Raw genomic sequence first — 15,900 nt, 5'->3', positions numbered from 1 at the left:
TTGTCAAAAGGGGTGAAAGGTCAACCTATGACCCCCTTTGACCCATAAGAACTATTCTAATATGTCTCTAGGGATCGTAGGACCCCTAGGGACATATGTTGTCATCTAATGGGTCGAAGGGGGTAATAGGTCAACCTATGACCCCCTTGGAACCACAAGAATGATTCTAATATGTCCCTAGGGGTCCTAGGACCCCTAGGCACATATGTCATCATTTAATGGGTCCAAGGTGGTTCGACCCACCACAATGATTCTAATATGTCCGTAGGGGTCCTAGAACCCGTAGGGACATATGCTATCATTTAATGGGTCGAAGTGGGTCATAGGTCAACCTATGACCCCCTTTGATCCACAAGAATTATTCTAATATGTCCCTAGGGGTCCTAGGATCCCTAAGGACATATGTTGTCATTTAGTGGGTAGAAGGGACCTATGACCCCCTTTGTCCCATAAGAATGATTCTAATATGTCCCTAGAGGTCCTAGGACCCCTAGGGACATATGTCATCATTTAATCGGTCTAAGGGGGTCATAGGTCAACCTATGACCCCCTTTGACCCATTAAAATGATTCTAATATGTCCCTAGGTGTCCTAAGACTCCTAGGAACATATGGTGTCATTTAATGTGTCAAAGGGAGTCATAGGTCAACCTATGAACCCCTTTGACCCATAAGAACGATTCTAATATGTCCTTAGGCATCTTAGGACCCCTAGTGACATATGTCATCATGTAATGGGTCAAAGGGGGCCATAGGTCAACCTATGACCCCTTTTTACCCACAAGAATGATTCTAATATGTCCCTAGGTGTCCTAGGACTCCTAGGCACATATGTCATCATTTAATGGATCAAAAAGAGTCATAGGTCAACATATGACCCCTTTGACCCACAAGAATGATTCCAATATGTCCTTAGGGGTCATAGGTCAACCTATGTCTCGCTTTGACGCATAAGAATGATTCTAATATGTCCCTAGGGGTCCTAGGACCCCTAGAGACATCTGTCTTCATGAAATGGGTCAAAGGGGGTAGTAGGTCAACCTATGACCCCTTTTGACCCATAAGAATGATTCTAATATATTGTTCGGGTTCTTAGGACCTGTAGGGACATATGTCATCATTTAATGGGTCAAAGGGGGTCATAGGTCACCTTATGACCCCCTTTGACCCATAAGAATGATTCTAATATGTCCCTAGGGGTCCTAGGACCCCCAGGGACACACACACACATACATACACATGAATATATATAATATTTATAGATTATATTACTAATATGATAATATACTATTATATATTAATAACATAGGTCATAATAATAATAATATATTATAGATTATTATATATATATATATATAGATATATAGATATATATTCTATTATTATATTTAATAAAATTATAAGAAAAATAATAATAATATAAGTTAATAATATATATTATAATTTTAGATAATAATAAGAAGAACATAATATATTAATAGATTATATGTTGTATCTTTACATTACATTATTATATATATAATATATTTTTACATAGTAATATAAGTGAAATAATTGATAAATTATAAACTCTTAGCTCACAAAATTGGTTTTATGTCTAAGATGTCCCTAGGGGCATATCGAATTCAATTTGAAATTAGATATCTGATTTGATATAGGATATTCGATTTGAAATCGGATATCCAATATTAATGGCAACAATTTCCAACATATTCCCTATCCCTGCAAACAAAACAACATCATTTTTTCAAAAAAAATTATGATTTTTACAAAAAGCTGCATTTTGGAGCCCAACCAATCGAAAAAAGTTTGAAAATATAACCCTAGGTGTTTGATATTATCATCTGAATGGGGAGTAGCAATCGTTGAAAGGCTAAACGCAAAAGGAAGATATCCAATGAAGATATTGTGGCATATAGGGAAAGGGACAAAATGGAACATTGAAGAAAAAGACAAGGTATGCTAAATATTAGTCAAGTTGATGATTAATTAGTTGAAGGTGAAATCATAGAGTCAAATAATGAATATGTATAGTTGGGGAATGAAAATGTACCTATTGAAAACAATAATTCTGAAATTGAAAAAGTAGAGAATAAAAATTTTGAAGACGAAATGCTACTAAGTCATAAGCCAAATTGCATAATTGACTATGTCGAACATGACAATGCATAGGAACCTAACACACAAGAACCTTACATATCTCCTAATTATAATTGACATGAGGGTTCTAAAACACTAAAATGGATAATTGAAATTGATGAAATGATTATTACTAGTTTGAAAGGGAAAAAATCAAAAAGAACCATTCGGTTATGGGCTTCAAGACTATATAAGATGTTTTTTGGCAACAAGACAGTGGTAGAGCAATGTCAACTTTTTATGCACTTATTAAAGATGAAAAAGATGAGACCTATGCTTTCCAAATTGAAGATTCATGTTAATAAAAAGTTGGAAATAAATACCATTATTATGAAGAATCTTTTCAGTGCTCTCAATAGCATTGGAAAAAATAGCAGGGAGAAGGATAACAGAGTTGCTCAAAGGGTTATTACAACTTCTTTGGTAAGTCAGCATTTGAGAAAGGGTAGATATATGAGACAAACTTGTATTGATTTGAATTTAAATCATACTACTTTTAGAAGAGCACATAGTCGACGAGAGAAAATTGATGATCCTCTTCAAAATGAAACATGGGCATTTGGTAGGAGACTTCCATGTTTTGATAAGAAGCTATCCGATAATGTGAAGGAAGAAATTAAACAATTTTGGCACTCTAACTCACGAGTATCACCCAATGCTAAAGACATGTTAAAGTTGAGAATTGGCATCAGAGATCGCACACCACATCTTAAACACTATTGGAGGTAAGTCAAACTATGTTGTTCAAACAATTTAGAGAGAGTCATCCAAGTCTTCATATATCACAAAGGGCTTTTGAATCTTTGAAGCCATTTTATTGTGTGCCACTCAAAATTTGAAATACATGTTGTTGCAAATATATCATGTTGAGTTTTTAATGCACTATGAACTATTACACTCCATATGTTCTACTTTGCATACTAAAGAAATGTTGAAAGATTGTGGTGCTAGTGGGCTTCCAAAATCATCAAGAGACTTGCTAGATCAACTTTTATGTCATAGAGTTGATGGTTGTTTCTTTTATAGAAATGTTTTCTTAAATGAGAAGTGTTCAAAATGTGGTGGCTTATCCAAGTTTGACACATGTTTTCATAATGGGTGCGAACAAGATCTTGGAAAAAAAATAGTGAAAAAAAGGGTATATGAAATGGTGAAATACACATTGAAGAGTGGAGGTGAGAGCTCTAGATGTGAATTGGTTGGAAAAGATATCAGTGTGGCTAGATTCATTTTAGATTTCAAGGCAAATATTTTTTACAAGTATGCAAGACATAGTCACAGGTCTCAGTGGTTGGATGAACAATTTAGAATGTGCAAGCAGACTTTTCTCATTGGCACTATTATATTAGTTGTTGATTTTGCTGAGAACTACACATTGAAACTTGAAAATGAGACACAATCTTAGTGTTACAACTCTATTCAGATTGCTATTTTTGTTCACATAACATATAGACATGTCTCTAATAGTGCGGAAGATAATCAGAAGATTATTAGAGAGTATCATTTTTATATGAGTGATGATAGATCTCACTCTCACAAGTTTGTGAAACATTGTTTCAAGAATTATTTTGATTTCTTACATGAGAATGCAATTGCTATGGATAGATATATCATTTGGTCAAATAATTGTATAGGTCAATTTAAGAATGGTCACATGTTTTATTGGTTGTGTAGGATGTATGTAGAGAGAAGGGTGCCTCATATTTGGAGTTATTTTGAGTCCGGTCATGAAAAAGGGGAACATGATGGAGCAGTGGCATGTGTGAAGAGAGCTCTAGCTAAGGAGCAACTAAAAATTTCAGCAGCAAAGCTTCTTGATGCTCGTAGTATTTTTGATTGGTGTAGTTTAGCATTATCATAGGGGGGAATCTTGATTTAGTGGTACATAGATTATTTTGGTTGGTCGAGGAAGAATCTATAGCTGATAGATAAGATTGTGCTATAGTGAGAGACTCATAAAAAATGCATTCATTCTAGAGCTCTGATTCTAGTACATGGACCATTTGGACATAATAGCTAGCTTGATTTTTTCCTAGTTGTTTTCAGTATGATTGGGATCATTATGAGTCAAGTGAGTGGGTGGACACATGGGATCCACATTATCTTACTCCATCATCTATCATACCCTCTATTAGAAATGATGACATGGAAAGTTCACTTGAGCATAACCATCTATCAGATCTTCTTTAGCCAGGACATGTCTTTGCATTGGTTGAACCATAGGGGAATGATGAGAAATATGATTATTGGTTAGCACGTTGTGTAAGAGGTAAAAAAAAACTTTCACAATCGATCAAAGATGATGATGGATTCACATATCCTATTGGTTCAGTGGTTGTCACTAGAACATGGCTGTGGACATACATGCTTAGAAGGAACAGAATTCTTACATTTGAAGACTACTAGAAGCACAAAATAATTCTCATATATTCGCATCTTATTATAGCAACAAATGTAAAGTTGTTGAAGCATCAAGGAAGACCAAAAGTAAAAGAATTTTTTACTATTGCTAATTTTGATCATGAAGCCTTGTTGGAGACCCTAAAACAGAGGGAGGACCCTATTGGAACACTCGAATAGGTATATTTACTTCTTATGTTATTTTCTTCATAATGATTCAATGAACTGATGATTATCTTGTTTAATACAATAAGTTACTAATTTTTTTATGATATTGGAATGTAGGTACATCATGAATAGTTGGTGGGGGGGGGGGGTGGGGGGGGGGGGGGGTGGGGCAGGGTGGTATTGGGGAGAATTCCTAAGATTTATGATGTATTGTGATGTAAAATGTGAACTTTTTGTGTATATGGTTTCTGTAATAATGAAAAAGACAAGTTAAATTAGTTGCATATTCTAATTTGTATTTTGGTAGGTTCTTTGTAAGGAATTATAAGAGGAAGATATTGAACAAGTTCTTGCAAATCATATTTTCATGTGATACAAGGCTATAAGGACAATTTTAAGAGCATTTATAACTATATGAAAGATAATTGCTTGCGGATATCTTATTACAAGTTTGGCTTTTTCCTTATTTGACATAAAGCTGACATTATGATTATTAAAACTATTTTTATCAAACTAATCAAATAAGAAAAATCTAGAAAGTACAGATGAACAATTAGAATACTTGATTTTTTTCATTTTGCAACCAATTATGGCATTTGAAAGCATAAAGAGTCATAATATCATATAATGTTTTGAAAGACTTTCATATTGAAAAGTTGTAAAGGACCATGAGATTTGAATTTTAGTAATGTCCAGGTTTGTATTGTAGACACCTAAATTTGATTACACTGCTTTGGTAATCCTATTAAGTTATCTCTAAAGGCATCATTAATTAAATTCCTATTTAATTAATCCTCTGCCATCCCCTAGTTGATTAATTTAATTAATCATCTATAGTCCTAATTTATAAATCAAATAATCTATTATTTATGAATTAATCCTATTCTTCTATCTAATTCCAAAATCCTCATTTATTAAATAAATCTATTTGATAAATGAAGCCCTCAAATCTAATAACCCCTAAACTATCCTAAATCCTCCATTTAGCCTAATCCACCCCATCCACCCATACTAACCAAGCTTAGCCACTAACTCACCCACCCTCATTGAATGCCATCCACTTGCATATCTCTAACAAGTCTAATCTAATCCTAAATCACCTCTAATCCCCCCCCTAACCTTGTCACATTCCCTAAGTAAGCTTAAGACTTTCCTAGGCCAAGAAAAGTCAATAATCTCAACTCCCTCCAAAATATCCCAACCACTAAGCTTTGAATGCTCTTACAAGGCCATAAAGACTCTTACAAGCCCATTCATTGCTCTTACAAGCCATTATGAAGGGTCTTTATGAAGATATTATCCCTCGAGCCTCCTTTGTTGACTCATCCATCCCCTTGCCTCCATCCACTCACCTTGTGACATGTGTCACTCCCCGATTGGTGCTAAACAAGCACAATCTATGTGCTCCCCTTTGAGTACATCCTAGCCCTCCTTAAGCTTTCATCTCTCCTTGCATCTTGACCCTCCATCCCTCAAGCCCTTGGCCTATAAATTGAATCCCCTCCCAATCCATTTCATCACAACTTTTAAGCCAAAGTTATAATGCTAGTTTGAGTACCAAAAGCCATCAACCATACCCTTATAATGCCAAATTGAGAGCCCACAAAGCTACCAATTTTCCATTTACTCATCCCCACCATTGAAGTATAGAGAGATTTTGAGAATACATACCAATCCTTTACTTAGACTCATCCCTAAATCAAGTGACCATCCTCATTGGGAGAGCCATTCTATGGCTCATATTCTCATTTGAGGGTTTCACTTTGTCTCTCATATATGTTATGATTTTTATGCTAGTTAATGCTTTGTTCTCTTAATAGATTAGTATTTCTTGCTAAAATATTTCTCATATACATGTATAAGGTATGTGAGTCATTAGATAGGTCCCAATAAGGTCTCATAATAATCTCAAGTCATTTCATAAGTTGAAACATTTAATAAGTCACTTAAAATTTAGCTTATTGCTTTAGAAAATTCAAATCTTGAATGTAACAGCTACATGAGCATTTTGGAGGGAAACTCCATAGTTTAAATTTTATGAAGGAATAGGAAGTGAAACCAATTGGAGGTGGTTGAGGGGGTTATTAACCATCCCCTAAAACTTACAATAGTTTTTGTACGGATTGTGAGGGCAGTATGTACGGATTGATTTAGAATTTTGAATAAAAAAGCTTGGATTTTAATAGAAAATTGAAGGTTCTTTGGAGTTTTTGAGTTCTTTATGATATTATAATTCATTGAGGCATCTTCTAAGATCTGTAAGGAAGTTTAGGACCAAGTTTTGATTTCTTTTTTGAAAGTTTATTCATCAAACTTGCTGATAGTTGACTATATTAGTCCTTTTCATAAGCATTTTGATAGTTTTTTCATCTAAATCATGGTCATTCCATGAAATGCTTACCTGATTCTTCATGGAATGCCATTTTCCTAACATGTATAATTTCTCCTAACCCTGAAATGACCAACTAACCAGAATAATTGATGGCAACCAAACATAAAAGGGTGAAAACAAGGGTTGAAAGTCAGGGAATAGTCCTATAGGAAGAGATTTTCCTTAAAGAGAGCAGTGTTTGTGAGTTGGTTCATGTTTATGGTGATAAAAAATTGATGTCTAAATTTTGAATTAGTCCAAGAAGGCTTGGCATGTGTGAGATTGGTGATGCCCTAGGGACAAGGGTTTTAAGAAGGTGAATTGTGCATTTTGGGGTTAGGGAATGAATAGACTAAAATTGAGAGTGGATTTGTCTAATTGAAGTCATTTTAGTTGCCTATGCAAAGTTTGGAGTCCAGATCTTAAGTCCTTCTAGTGGTTGCTTTGTAAATGCATCTTTTCTACATTGTTAAAAAATAGAAGTGTGAAAGTTCATTGATATTTTCCAAAAGAAGGGTATCTAAGTCTTATATATGTTTTGTGAAAGGATAAAGTGTATCCAAAACATCCATTTATTCATGAAGTCTTTTGAAAAAAATAAAAGTTATCCACCTATTTGTCTTGTTGCTGTCATAGAATTGTAAAGTTGCATAGACAACATTTTGGCATGTTGTGCATTTTGGCTTGAAAAATATTGAAACTCAAGGGTAAGTATTGGAACATGGTGAATATGTCAAAACAAACTCATTGAAGCCTTAAAAAACCCCTGAAGTTGACCATTTTTGGGATTTGACCATCAGGACCTAGAAGGGTCACTTGGCACATTATTACAAATTTACTCATTTTAGGTTGTTACTTGGGTCCATCACCCTATCCTTTGCATCACTTGTATATTGTCAACATGTGGGACTGAAGCAACATGTTGCATTTGATCCTCTCCATAATCATCTTTATATTCAAGTGCATCATGGTTCATAGTGTTTCTCCTTTTTGTTGGTTCATCATGGTTACCATGCATTATTACAACCATGCCAACTCTTCCTCCATTAGTTACCATGCTTAGAATCATTGGAAAAATTGCGTATACTCTGAATTTTTCGTAGGAAGGTTCTCACAAAAAACTTTTACAAGACTATAAAAATAATCTTCTAAGCTTTGGTTAGCTACCATCTCCAAATGAGCTATTAATTAATATGGTGATTTAATATCATTCTAATATGTTGAGCTCTTAGGCCCACCCCTTGAAATAAGAGTAAAATAGATAAGAATGTATTTGCATGCAGTCTCAAGCCTCCCCAGATGAACTAGTCATTACCAAGGTGGTTCAACATCACCCATTAGTGCTGAACCCTTAGGCCCACCCTTCCAATTGAGAGGAAAACTAGTTCTTAGTCCAATAACATTAATAAAATACAGGAAACACTAGTGCAAAGCACCTAATAATTTTTATTTTCTTGATGTAATAAGGTCTAGGGATAGATCTAATGATCTCTTTGTGACCATCCACATTTGTAATGGACAGAAGACCCCATGGTGCAACTATAAGCCTTGGCCATCAATTGGTCCAATAAAGTGTATTTTTGGTATATTCCATATTTTTTAGTTAAGTCTAGATGTTTAGAACATTATTAGGGTCCCTAGGAGTTTTTAGAGTCCATTTGCAATCAAATTTTCAATAAAACTTGTCTTAGCACAAAAATTGCAAAAAGTTGCTTAGCAACTTTTGCAATTTTTTTGAAAACTTTTCAAAATCTAACTCCCAATGGCTAGAACTATTCAAATCATTGCCATTAGCTCTGAGTGGGCAGATGAACCCTAGTGACACCCTTGTTTTGGCCGCGGACACCATCCATCGTCTGCAGCCACCCAGTACTGAGGAGTCCCCAAGGTTCTCTAAGTGCATTTTGAGGTCAATCTTTCGAGAGTCATAACTCAGAGCTCACGAGGGATATCAATGAACTATTGAGTGCCACAAGATAGTTATGTTGAGGCCTAAAACAACCTATCTCATTTTTGAGAGATCACATTCTATTTTCATTCGGCACAATGATCTTACTTGATGCCAAAACTCATAGTGTGCCTCAATTCAAAGGTGCACCACATCATAACTTTGACACCATTAATCTTGGCATCAAATCATCAGTGCCATTAGCTCTAGGTGGGTGGGTGAACCCTAGTGACACCCTTGTTCCAGCCACGGAGACCATCCATCATTTTCCGCCACCCAATACCAAGGAGTCTCCAAGGTGCTCTAAGTGCATTTTGAGGTCGATCTTTCGAGGGTCATAACTTGGAGCTTGTGAGGGATATCGATGAACTGTCAAATGCTATAGTACAGTGATCATGAGGCCTAAAATAACCTATCTCATTTTTGAGAGATCACATTCCATTAGGATTTGACACAACAATCTCGCTCGATGCCAAAACTTGCGGTGTGCCTTAGTTCATAGGTGCACCACAACGTAACTTTAAAATCGCTAATCTTGGCATCAAATCGTTAGTGCCATTAGCTCTAGATGAGTAGGTAAACCCTAGTGACACCCTTGTTTTGGCCATGGAGACCATCCATCATTTGCGACCACCCTGTACTGAGGAGTCTCCAAGGTGCTCTAAATGCATTTTGAGGTCAATCTTTTGAGGCTCATAACTCAGATCTTGTGAGGGCTATCGATGAACTGTCAAATGCTACAAGATAGTGATGCTAAGGCCTAGAATAACCTATCTCATTTTTAAGAGATCACATTCTGTTTGGATTCGGCACAAAAATCTCACTCGATGCCAAAACTTGCAATGTCCCTTAGTTCATAGGTGCACCACAGCGTAGCTTTGAAACTGCTGATCTTGGCATCCAATCGTCAGTACCATTAGCTCCAGATGAGTAAGTGAACCCTAGTCAAACTCTTGTTCTAGCCATAGAGACCATCCATCATTTGCTGCCACCCCATACTAAGGAGTCTCCAAGGTGCTCTAAGTGCCCTTCGAGGTCGATATTCTGAGGATCATAACCTGAAGCTCGTGAGGGCTATTGATGATCAAATGCTAGAAGATGGTGATGCTAAGGCCTAAAATAATCTATCTCATTTTTGAGAAATCACATTCCATTTGCATTCGGCATAGCAATCTCACTTGATGACAAAACTCGTAGTGTGCCTCAGTTCATAGGTGCGCCACAACGTAACTTTGAAAACACTAATCTTAGCATTGAATCATCAACACCATTAGCTTTGAGTGGGTGAGTGAACCCTAGTCACACCATTTTTATAGCCATGGAGACCATACATCATCTACAGCCACCCCATACAGAGGAGTCTCCTAGGTGCTCTAAGTGCCTTTCGAGGTCGATATTCTAAGGGTCATAACTTGGAGCTCGTGAGGGCTATTGATGAACTGTTGAATACTATAGGACGATGATGTTGAGGCCTAAAATAACCTATCCCATTTTTGAGAGATCACATTCTATTTGTATTTGGCACAATGATCTCGCTTGATGCCTAAATTTGCAGTGTGCCTTAGTTCATAGGTGCACCACAGCATAACTTTGAAATCGTTGATCTTGGTATCAAATTGTTAGTGCAATTAGCTCCTAGTGGGCAAGTGAACCCTAGTCACACCCTTTTTCTAGCCATGCAGACCATCCGTCATCCGCGGCCACCCCGTACCGAGGAGTCTCCAATGTGCTCTAAGTGCCTTTCAAGGTTGATCTTTCGAGGGTCATAACTCAGAGCTCGTGAGGGCTATCAATGAACTGTCGAATGCTACAGGATGGTGATGTTGAGGCCTAAAATGAATTATCTCATTCTTAAGAGATCACATTCTATTTGCATTTGGCACATCAATCTTGCTCAATGCCAAAACTCGCAGTATGCCTCAGTTCATAGGTGCACCACAATGTAACTTTGAAACCGTTGATCTTGGCATCGAATTATCAATGCCATTAGCTTTGGGTGGGTGGGTGAACCTTAGTGACACCCTTTTTCTAGCCATGAATACCATGCATCATCCATGGCCACCCCGTACCGAGGAGTCTCCAAGGTGCTTTAAGTGCATTTTGAGGTCGATATTTCGAGGGCCATAACTCAGAGCTCATGAGGGCTATCAATAAACTGTTGAATGCTATAGGATAGTGATGCTGAGGCCTAAAATAACTCAAAGCTTGTGAGGGCTATCGATGAACTATCCAATCAAGTCTCTTAAGTTGAGATATTTTGAAGTTATGTTGAAATTGAAAAGTTGTAGTATGAGGATAGTAACAAAGTGAAGTGCTAGTTATCAAAGATTATGAATCTATGAATGACTGGGTGGTTGGAAATAGAATAAATGGTTAAGAAGTGGAGTCCTTAACCATTTTTAGATTAGATTTGAAGCCAAGAGTTAGTTTCAAGGTTGAAGGTGGAGTTTAAAATTAGATTTGGGGTTATCTGAACCTTGTGTAGGAAGTTAACAAGTGTGTTTATGTCATGATAAGACTTCAAATTATACATTGCATCCAAATTTGATAATAAAGGTTGTTAAAATATTATTCAAAAATTATTTCATTTGAATCAAATATAACAAACATAATCAAAATTAATGATATTCTATAAACATGAACAATACACATGATCCACGATAAATTGAACAATACTAGATACTAAATTAATATGTATATCATTGTGCACATAAATGAAAAATATATATATCAAAATACATGTATCCATAGAGAAAATTTTACACAAATATATATCAAAGATCATATATCCATAGACAAAGTACTCAAATATATATCAAAATATATAGATCCATATACAAAGTGTGGCTGATCATGCCATCAGAATGTGTATAATATCAATGCTTTTGTATACAATGTGGCATATTCCATCCCTAAATGTCTCATGATGTATCCTATGACAACTATACTATCCTAGGGTGTTGGTGGATCATCAAAATGCAACATCTTTGCTGCACTAGGTGGATCGGATGCCTCCTAGATAAACAAAAAAGGAAAACCCAAAGTTAGACTTAAATTTATATGATTGTACATATCTAACATTGAATTACTCAAATGCATAACGATCTTTTTTGTAATGGAGATTTATACTATCAAAATTTCATAATAAATACCACTCTTTTCGACCTCCTATTCTGGTCAGGAGTCCTCTCGTATGCCCTCGACAATGTTGGTACCTCTCTAATTGTGAGCTGTATATGTTCAAATACGTTTGTTAGATGAATCTACAATTTAAACTATAACATTATAATTCATAGCATGCTAAATTTTTAACATATTTAATCATGAATTCAAACTACAACTTACTATTGTAGGCTCCTCCTTAGGAGTGAGTGGCCATGTCATCAAGTCTACATAACTCTACCGTCGGACCTCATGTGCACTAGGAGTCTCCTATGAGATACAAAATAGTAGATGTTAATATCACAGAAATTAGTTTTGAATTTATTAATGAAGATAATGATAATAAAAAATAAATGATACTTATACATATAATGGGGCTCTCAGTGCGAATGGAAATCCCTAATGGTCTACGACACAGAATCTGTACAATCTCATCACTAGTAGCCATGCCCTATATACAATAATGAATTTAATTAAATGAGATTACCACAAATATTTTAAAAGAATGCATCGATATTTAATCAAATAGAAAGTTCCTAATTACCTTTCCTTTGTCAATGTGTGCTGGCTCACCCCTTGCACTTTGTCCCCTCGGGACAGGTGTTACCTGCAAGATAAAAGAAAGACTAGCAACCATATATGCTACGATATCAAATAGAAAAAAAATACGAACACAACATAATGTACCGTAGATGTCTCAAGGCCAAATGAAATGGCTGATAGTGTGGCATCATCAATCTATCTGAGCTCCTCCTCGGTCATCAATTAAACATGAATGAAGATCACATACATATAAATGTCAATATGGCTTAAAAATTAAAATTACTCTATTATAAAAATTAACTTTAAATCACATCTGTCATAACAAAAAAAAAAATACATGTGTAGACACCTAAAAACCTTTAGAAAATAGAGTATTTTTATTTTCTGAAAAAGTCCTGATGACAACATCATTTATTAATTAATTATTTAATTAATTAATTAATTAATTTTTATGCCATTAAATCCCTTTATCTTAATTAAAAATATTTAATTAAGGAATCCCTTCCAAAAATGTTTAAATCTTATTTAAACATTATTTCCTTATTTATTAATTATTTAATTAATAAATTGACCAAAAAATCCAAAATAAATTAAAAAATAATTTTTTGCCCAAAACTTGGCCAATTTCCTCAAGACCACTAACCTCTTCCAAAATCTTCTAATCCTTCTTTAATTTTAATTAAAAGCTAATCCCATCATTTACTACCCCTAATCCCAACTCAAAATATTTAATTAAGATTAAATATTAATCCTCATGTTTATTAAAAAAGTTTTAATAAATATCTCCTCAACACAAACCCTTGAAATAAATAAAAATTTATTTATTTCCTAAAAATCTAATTTATCCTCATCCTAAGAAGTTCTAGACTCTTCTAGAAAGTCTTAATCCTCATCCTAGGAAATTCTAGACTATTCTAGAAAGTCTTTATCCTCATCCAAAGTCTAGACTCTTCTAGAAGATGTCTTTAAACCTAATCCTAATCCCCTCCTAACCTTGTCACATTCCCTAAACATGGGTTAAGAATTACTAACCCAAGCCAAAGTTAACAAATATCTCCTCCTTCACCCACCCTCATTAAATGCCATCCACTTGCCTATCCCTAAGCTAATCCTAAACCATCCTAATCCATCCTCTAATCATTTGCACAAGCCTAAGAAAGCTTAAAACCCTCCTAATCAAGTCCAAGTCAAAATTTCTCTCATCACCCTCAAAATATCTCAACCATAAAACTTTATGAAGCCTACTAGGCCATAAATGACTCTTCCAAGCCCTTTTATTGCTCTTACAAGTCATTATGAGGGTCTTTATGAATATTTTATCCCTTGAACCTCCTTTTTTGACTCATCCTTCCCCTTTCCTCCATCCTCTCACCATGTGACATGTGTCACTCCTTGATTGGCTGTAAGGAAGCACAATCCATGTGCTCTCCTCTCATGCAATCTGAGCCCTCCATGAGCTTTTTCCCATCCTTGCATCTTAGCCCTCAATCCCTCAAGCCTCTTGCCTATAAATTGGATCCTTCCCCTTTGCAAAATAACACAATCCATGAAGTAAAGTCATAATGCCATTTTGAGAAGCCATTTTACATCAAAACCATACACTCACACCCAAATTCCAACTCCATTTGAAGCCTTTTTTGAAGTATAAGATTCAGCATACATCCTATCTATTTAGACAAAACTACTCAACAAGAGAGCTTCTCATTGAGAGAGCCCATTAATGGCTCATATTCTCAATTGAGAGTTTATCTTAGTCTATCTTGAAGTTTATGAATTTTTTTTAGTTTGTAGAAGCTTTATTTAAATTTGGTTTCTATTAGCATACTAACATTGCTCATATACATTTTGGCACGCCTGGTGGGACCCCACATGGGTCATCTTCATTAGCTTTTTTAGTCAAGTTTTGTATGTCATTTGCTGATTTTGGCTAATTTTGCTTGTTTTTGTGATTGGTAGGATTGTATAAATTCGTTTTGTAGGTCCACATGAGCATGAAGAAGACAAAGGAACTCATAGTATATCTCATAGTGTTTGCAGATTTTTCAAGCTTATAGGTGGACAAAGAACTTGGAATTCTTCTTCCTCTTCTTGTCTATATTCTTCTTATTCCATCTACTTCTTCTTCTTCTTGTGGGAGATCTTGGCCATTTTTTTTAAGGAAGAAAAATCATACACACTTCTTTTTAGTGCTTAAAATGAACCCCCAAATCATACTTAAATCCATTAAAAACTAAAAATTTGCCAAAAAAAAAAATTCTTTTAACAAGTTAAACTAAACCAATCCAATCATTTGCATCCTTGCAACATCAAGGTTTTAGATGCATTCATGCAAAGTTAGGAACACTTCATTTTTGGGAATTTAAAAAGAACTTCAAGTTTTCATTTCAAAAGGTTCAAAATCAACACTAAGTGCACACTAAAATCTAAATCAAACTCAAAGCATCAATCAAGGATAAAATGAACCTCATTTGCAAATATTTTAAAGTTCTTTTAAAAATCTCATGAAAACTAAGAGTCCTAAATGGTTGCCAAAATTGTCCTAAAAAGCTTTGTTACTTGTTCCAAACAAATGTCTTGTTGCAAAATCTTGAATGTTTCTTAGGTTTTTCATGCATCAAAACAATCTAGGAATATCATTTTTGGGGCTTAAAATATGCAAACTATAACACAAAATCTTGAATGAAAACCAAAGTCCAAAGAGTCATTTTCACTTTTGAGTCCAAAACAATCTTGAATGATCTAAGGTTAAAACAAACCACTTCAAAGTTCTTAAAACAACACACAAAATCTCAATCTTGAATGCTCAAAGGAAAAAACTTGAATGTTTAACCACTTGTCTTTGAATGCATGTTGCTAAAATCACTCTTGAATGCCATGGATTAAAATAATATTTTCCTTGAATGCATGATTAAAACAACAAATCCAATCTTGAATGCCAAGGATCAATTAACCATTGCAATATCAAACACTTCATTTGGAGCTTCTAAAAATTGAACAAAACAAATCTCTTTTCCACATGCAATTTAGGTAAAGTTTGATTTTTGGACATTTAAGAAACTTTGTTAAGTTAAAATACAAATTTGCAAAAATCAATTTGAGTAGTTCCTTGGACTCACCTCTTTTCTAATCACCCATCAAATATTAACCATTGGTTGCAATCTCAGCGCCAT

The sequence above is a fragment of the Cupressus sempervirens genome, chromosome 5 (assembly GCF_028749045.1).
Source record: "Cupressus sempervirens isolate cs-2001-9-10 chromosome 5, ASM2874904v1, whole genome shotgun sequence".
In the NCBI taxonomy this organism is placed as follows: Eukaryota; Viridiplantae; Streptophyta; class Pinopsida; order Cupressales; family Cupressaceae; genus Cupressus; species Cupressus sempervirens.
Note: the sequence above shows the minus strand (reverse complement) of the source record.